A 7,054-nucleotide genomic window follows, 5' to 3' on the forward strand; every position below is an offset into this window, starting at 1 on the left:
AGAGAAAATGGGGTACATCTACACAATGGAGTACTATTCAGCAGAAAAAAGTAATGGAATCTTGAGATTCGCAGGCAAATGGATGACACTAGAAGAAACGATCCTGAGTGAGGTAACCCAGTCACAAAAAGAGAAACATGGCATGTACTCTCTCATATATGGATTTTAGACATAGATCTGGGGAGTGCCAGCCTACAATCCTATGGCCAGATAGTCTGGGAAACAGAAACTTCATTTAGCGGCTGATCGAAGAAGAGGCAGACTCCCTTGGTTAAGTACTGAGCTGAACTCAAGAAAGCCAGTAAAAGAGACGGAGGACTGATGATCAAAGGGATTAAGACTGGGCCGGTTTAACCACCAGAAACAGCTGACCAGACAAAGGTTAACTCTTGAATCCCAGCCATCAGCCTGGGAATCCAGCATGGGACTAATCAAGACCCCCTTAATCTGGGTGTCAGTGAGGAGGCCTAGGTAATCTACTGAGCCTTGGGCAGCAGATCAGTACGCATCCCAAGTATACACAGGGACTTTGGACTCCCATAGAACAATGTGAGGTGCACTCTCACCTTGAACTCTTGGGGAAGGGTCTAGGCCCTTCCCTATATGAAATGACAGACTATGGACACCCCCATGGAGGGCCTCACCCTCCCTGGGGGAATGAGGGAATAACGGAGGGGGTTGGGGGGGAGGGCACAGGAGGAGGGGAGGGAAAGGGAGAGGGACCTGGAACTGACTTGTGAAGCAACCTTGTTTCTTATCTAAATTTAAACTGGAAAATAAAATAAAAAAAAAGAAATGGGTCAAGTGTACAGGTTTAGCTATCCTAACCACACAGTGAATGGGCTATAAAGAAGCATAAAGTTATGCATCTTACAATGGTTACTGGGCTGTGATGTAAGAGGGAAATGGGATAGAGTTGTGTAAATAACTGGATATGAATATTCTTGGACCTTGTAAGACAAAGTGCCAGATCAGAAGCTAAATCTTTTTCCGCAGACCTAAAATATGCCTACTCAATGTTCTGAATGCAGGTGGTTTGGATGTTGTTTAATCATTTGAAAGTTTAAACAAAAAGTTAACAAGCATTAAAATTTTTCATTATCTCATCCAAAAATTTGATTAACAATTGCCATCAACTATCGTGTAGAGAGTTTGGGTGTTCAGGACCTGGGCATTTCAATTCCTCTGATACTGACATGATATTTTGAGGACACAAAATTTTCCTTGACTATGAGAATTGAATCTACTTGATCCCTTGCAGGAGCCTAATGCCGGTTGACCATTTGTCTGATGCTCACTGAGACTTACATTCAAAATGGTGTTTGTAATCCTGGTAATCAGCACTGTTTGTGACCCACTATCAAGTATAGCCATGACTTCTGAGGACGCGGGTCTATAATGACAAATCAATGTCATGAAGAGAGGTGAAGACATACAAATCATGCTCAATAGGATTATGCTCAGGCCCTGGCTAAAGGACAGAGGAGAAATGGGGGCCTATTCTTTCTTGGGACATTTTCATAGGCCAGTGAACAAGCCCTAATTCACCAAGGATTGCTTCCCTCTCTGGGGCATCCTGTGAGGTCCAGCTGCTCTTCTTTAGGAATCCTGTGAAATCTAGTTGCTCTTACTTAGGAGAGCTTGAGTCCTTCCTCAGAAGTCACCAGTTAGGGCAATCTATGTATGTCAATGCTGGCTGGCCTCAGCACTCTGCTCATTCCATCTCTTCTGTTCTGCATTTCAGTGATCCAGGATTCAGTCTTCTAACCCATTCATTTCACCTTCAGGTAAGTGGAAAGTTCATGTTAAGTGCCTAGGTCTATTTTGGATATCTACCTTCAAACATTAGAAAGCATGACCTTCTAGGAATGCAGTGGCATATAAGGCATACATCTTGGGCTCTCCCTTAATTTGGGGAATCCAATAGGACTTACACCATGAGAAAAGGGTGGTAATTCAAACTGCCTTATCTTGTAGAATTCCAAGTAATAGGTACTGGGAAACAGAGCAGTGACTGTTCGTGGAGGTGGGACAGAAGAATTGGGTCGGCAAGTTAAGGATTTTTCCTTGCATAGCTCATTGATATTTGAATGTGATCATCAGGTCCTTGCCATGGAGTATCTATCTACCTACAATACTGATTGTCACTGCCAGGGCAAAAGCTTCATATTCTCCCTGGGTCAGGAGTGAGACATGCTCCAAACTTGTATAGACAATGCACAAGAATACTCACTATGCAAGACCTAAACAGCAGGCAGATGACTATGTTACTTTTCTGGGGTTCATGAGGCAGACAGACACCAACAGTAATCTAGTGCACAAATGTACGTATCAGTTATACAAACACAGATAATGTTTACTTTCTGAGCATTAGTGATCTTGTCCTTCCATGCAGGCTTCAAAGTAATTGAGGTAATTCAAAAGGGTGCATCGGGCCAGGAATTACCCTCTTTGCCTAGATGAACAGGATCATCAATATGTAGAGACAAACTCACGACACAGCAGTAGCACAGTATTTCAAACACATGAATGACATCCCAAGTTGCAATGGCTTCCTTTGCCTATGAGATAAGAAAAGGGCCAAGTGTACAGGTTTAGGTATCCTAAGCACACAGAGAATGGGTTATAAAGAACCTCGAGTGTATGTATCTTACAATGGTGCATGGGCAGTGAAGACAGACTGAAATTGGGATAGAGCTGTGCAAAGAACTGGAGATGAAAGGTCTTGTACCTTGTACGACACAGTGCCTGATCAGAAGCAAAAATATTTTTAGCAGACAAATAATATGCCTACCCAATGTTATGTCATCTAATGCTATGAATGCAGGCAGTGAGAATGAGGATAAAGCATTTGAAGGGTTGAATGCTTCTACCAGTAACAAACAGGTAACAAGCATTAAAATTTTACATTATCTCTTCCACGACTTGTATTACCAATTGCCCCCATCTATCTTGTAGAGAGTTTGGGTGTTCCGAAGCTTGGCATTTCAGTTCCTCTGACACTGACATGACATTTTGGGGACACCAAATTTTCCTTGACTAAGTGAACTGATTCTGCATGATCCCTTGCAAGAGCATATTGCTGCCTGATATTTGTCAGAAGCTCGCTGAGACATATCTTCTAGATGTTCTTTGTCATGCTGGCAAGTAGCATGGTTTGTTTCACACTATCAGGTATAGCTATGCATTCTGAGGATGGGGATATATGAGGACAAACCAATGTTATGAACAGAGGTGATGACATAAAAATCATGCTCAATGGGATTACGCTGATGCCCAGTCTAAAGTACAGGGGAGAAATGAGGGCCTAATCACCACTATTCTCATAGGCCAGTGCACCGGCCTTTAATCACCCAGGAGTGTTTCCCTGTCTATATAATCCTTTAAAGTACAGGTGCTCTACTTTAGAAGAGCATGTGTCCTGCCTCAGAAGGCATTAGTTGGGGAATCTATGTATGACAAGGCTGGTAGGCATTAGCACTTTGCTCGTGTCCATCTCTCCTGTTTTGCATTTCAGTGATCCAGGATGCTGTCTTCTAACCAAGTAATTTCACCTTCAGGTAAATGGAAAGTTCATGGTAATAGCTAGATCTCCTTCGGATATATGCCTTCAAACGTTAGAAAGCATGACCTTCTAGGAATGCAGTGACCTTTAAGGGATACAAGTTGGGCTCTCTCTTGCTTTTTGGAATACCCTAGACCTAACCATGAAAAAGGTTGGCAATTCATACTGTATTACCTTGTAGAATTCCAAGTAATAGGTACTGGGTAAGAGAGCAGTGACTGTTCTCTGAGGTGGGACAAAAGGCTTGGGTCACGACATTCAGGATCTTTTCCTTGCATAGCTCAATGACAGTTGAATGTGATCTTCAAATCCCCTTCGTGTGGTATCTATCTACTTCCCATACTGATTGTTACAGCAGGGACAAATGCTTCCTGTTTTCACTGGGTCAGGTGGGTGACATGCTCCAAACTTGTATAGACGGTGCTCAAGAATGACCACTATGCAAGCCCTAGACAGCAGGATAACTCCATGTTACTATTCTGGGGCCCATGAGAAAGGCAGACGTGCACAGTAACCTAGTGCACAAATATACATATATGTTACACAAACACTGATACATTTTCACTTCTCTAGGATTAGTGAAATTGTCCTGCCATACAGGCTTAAGCCTATTTGAGTCAATTCGAAAGGTTGCATCTGGCCGTGTATTCCCCACTTTGCCTAGATGACCATGCTCATCAACAGGTAGAGACACACTCACCACACATCACTGGCATGCAATTTCAACCACATGAATGACATCCCAAGTTGCAAAGACTTCTTTGCATATGTCATAAGAAATGGGCCAAGAGTCCAGGTATAGGTGTCCTAGCAGGTGGTGATTGGCCAATAAAGATCATATAGGGTATGCATCTGACAATGGTGATTTCTCGCTGATATCACAGTAGGATAGAGCTTTCTGGGATAGAGCTTTGCAAAGAGCAGGTCATGAATTGTCTTGGACTTTGTAAGAAACATTGCCTGATCAGAAGGTAAAATGTTTTCAGCAGACCAATTATATATCTTCCAAATTCTCTGTCAGCTAATGCTATTGAATCATGCAGTGATGATGAGGGTGAAACATTGGAAGGATTATTCTTGTCTACATGTAGCAAACAAGCAACAAGTAATAAAATTTTAGATTACCTCTTCCATGACTATGAATAACATTTGTCCCCAAAAATTGTGTAGAATGTTTGGATTTCTGAAGGTGGGCATTTCAATTCCTCTGACACTGATATAACATTTTGGTGATGCTAAGAAGCATGGTTTGTGTCCCATTATGAGGTATAGATATGCCTTCTGAGGATATGGGTCTATGATGGCAAACCAATGTCATGAAGAGAGATGATAACATCAAATCATGCTCAATAGGATTATGCTGAGGCCCAGACTAAAGGACAGGAGAGAAATGGGGACCAAATTTACTCAGGGCATTCCCGTAAGCCATAACACAGGCCCTCATTTACAAAGCAATGGTTCCCTGTCTGGGGATTGCTGTGAGATCTAGTTGCTCTTCTTTTGGAGAGCATGAGTCCTGCAACAGAAGGCCATAATTTGGGCAAACCATGTATGTCAATGCTGGCCGGCCTCAGCAATTTGCTCATGTCCATCTTTCTCTTATGGATTTCAATGATACAAGATGCATACTTGGTGCCCCAATCCTTTCTCCTCAAGGTAAGTGGAAAGTTCATGTTAAGTGCCTGGGTCTGTTTTGGATATCTGCCTTCAAACATTAGAAAACATGACCTTCTCTGAATCAAGTGATATTTAAGCCATAGAACTTGGGTTCTCCCTTCCTTTTGGGAATCCCCTTGGCCTAAGACCATGATAAAAGAATGATAATTCACGCTGCCATGTCTTTCAGAATTCCAAGTGGTAGGTATTGTGTAACTGTGCAGTGACTATTCCAAGAGGTAATTCACAAGGAATGGTTCAGGAAGTTCATGCCATATTCCTAGCACAGCTCATTGATTGGTGAATATATTCTTCAAATAACTTCCATATTGATTGTAACTACCTTGGCAAAAGCTTCATGTTCTCACAGTGTCAGGAAGGTTTCATGCTCCACCCTTGAGTTGATGGCATTCAGGAGTATCCAGTGTAAGCGGCCTCGACTCAAGGGAGATCACTATGTTACCTGTGTAAGGCTCAAAATTGAGACAGAGACTCAGAGATTTATACGGACTAATATACATATAAGTAAGGCAAAATATAATACCTTTTCATTTTATTAGGATTAGTGAACTTTTTCTGCCATTCAGGCATTAGGCAACATGAGGCAATTGAACAGTGAATATCTAGCCAGGTATACCACTATACCCTAGATGCACAGGCTCATCAAAATGAGGAGACACACTCACCACACATAAGTGGCATGAAATTTCAAAAACATGAATGGCATCTGAAGTTATAAAGGCATCCATCCTTCATGTGATCAGGTATTAGCCAGGAGTACAGGTGAAGTTTTCATATGCATGTTGTGCTTGGGCAATTAAGAAACTTGAGGTTATGCATCCTACAATAGTGAGTATTCAATGATGTCAGAGGGAAGTATGATAGCTCTATGCAGAGCAACTGAGATACCTTGGACCTTATAAGACACAATGAATGATCAGATGGTAACATGTTTTCACCAGGAATATAATATGCATTCCCTATGGTCTGTCACCTCATGCAATAAATGCTGGAAGTGAGCATGAGGATGAAACCAGTGAAGGGTTAAACTTGGCTAGGTGTGCAAACAGGTAACTGCATTTGCAATTTAACATTATCTACCACAAAGCACTGATTATCAATGCACCCAATCATCATAATCTATATATGGGCACTCCAAACCGAGCATTGCAATTCTGCTGACACTGACTTGTAAATTTGGAACCATAAAATTTTCCTTGACTGAGACAACTGATTCTGCTTGATACCCTGCAGGAGTCTAATGCCCGCTGAACATTTGTGTGAAGCTTGCTGAGACCTACCTTCTAGACAGATGGTCTTTGTCATCCTGGTAAGTATCACAGTTTGTGACCCACGAGCAGGTATAGCAATGCCTGTTGAGTACACGGGTCTATGGGGACAAACCAACGTCATGAAGAGAGGTGATGACATAAATATCATGCTCAGGATGGGGCTGCTGAGTCCCAGGCTAAAGGTCAGGGAGAAATGGGTGACTAGGCCCATCATGCCTTTCTCATAGGCCAGTGCACAGGCCCTCAGTACCCAGCAGTGTTTCCCTTCTGGGGAATCCTGTTAAGTCCAGGTGCTCTTCCTTAGATGAGCCTGAATCCTGCCAAGGAAGGCACTTTTGGCAAAAATCTATGTTTGTCAACCTGGACGGCATCAGCACACTGCTCATTTCCATCCACTCTCTTCTGCATTTCAGTTAACGAGCATGCACACTTGGTGCCTTGTAGGCTTCAATGGACGCTGTAACGATACGAGACACACAATTACTGAAAGTAAAGCTAAGTATTTAATGTAGAAATACTCACAAGATACCAGACAAGTAAC

General features: G+C 42.4%; 4 non-coding genes across 4 annotated transcripts; all 4 read left to right on the forward strand.

Moving 5' to 3' along the window:
- The first annotated feature begins 1,389 nt into the window (after positions 1-1,389).
- On the forward strand, positions 1,390-1,468 carry LOC121135061. Its single transcript, XR_005872252.1, has one exon. It is a non-coding gene; the product is annotated as a small nucleolar RNA SNORD115 (small nucleolar RNA).
- A 1,730-nt stretch (positions 1,469-3,198) lies between these two features.
- Positions 3,199-3,278, forward strand: LOC121135081. The gene has a single exon (XR_005872272.1). It is a non-coding gene; the product is annotated as a small nucleolar RNA SNORD115 (small nucleolar RNA).
- Positions 3,279-4,856: 1,578 nt separating this feature from the next.
- LOC121135066 lies at positions 4,857-4,934 on the forward strand. Its single transcript, XR_005872257.1, has one exon. It is a non-coding gene; the product is annotated as a small nucleolar RNA SNORD115 (small nucleolar RNA).
- Positions 4,935-6,607: 1,673 nt separating this feature from the next.
- Positions 6,608-6,686, forward strand: LOC121134882. The gene has a single exon (XR_005872090.1). It is a non-coding gene; the product is annotated as a small nucleolar RNA SNORD115 (small nucleolar RNA).
- The last annotated feature ends 368 nt before the right edge of the window (positions 6,687-7,054 follow it).

Source organism: Mesocricetus auratus, unplaced genomic scaffold, assembly GCF_017639785.1.
Source record: "Mesocricetus auratus isolate SY011 unplaced genomic scaffold, BCM_Maur_2.0 Super-Scaffold_100030, whole genome shotgun sequence".
NCBI lineage: Eukaryota > Metazoa > Chordata > Mammalia > Rodentia > Cricetidae > Mesocricetus > Mesocricetus auratus.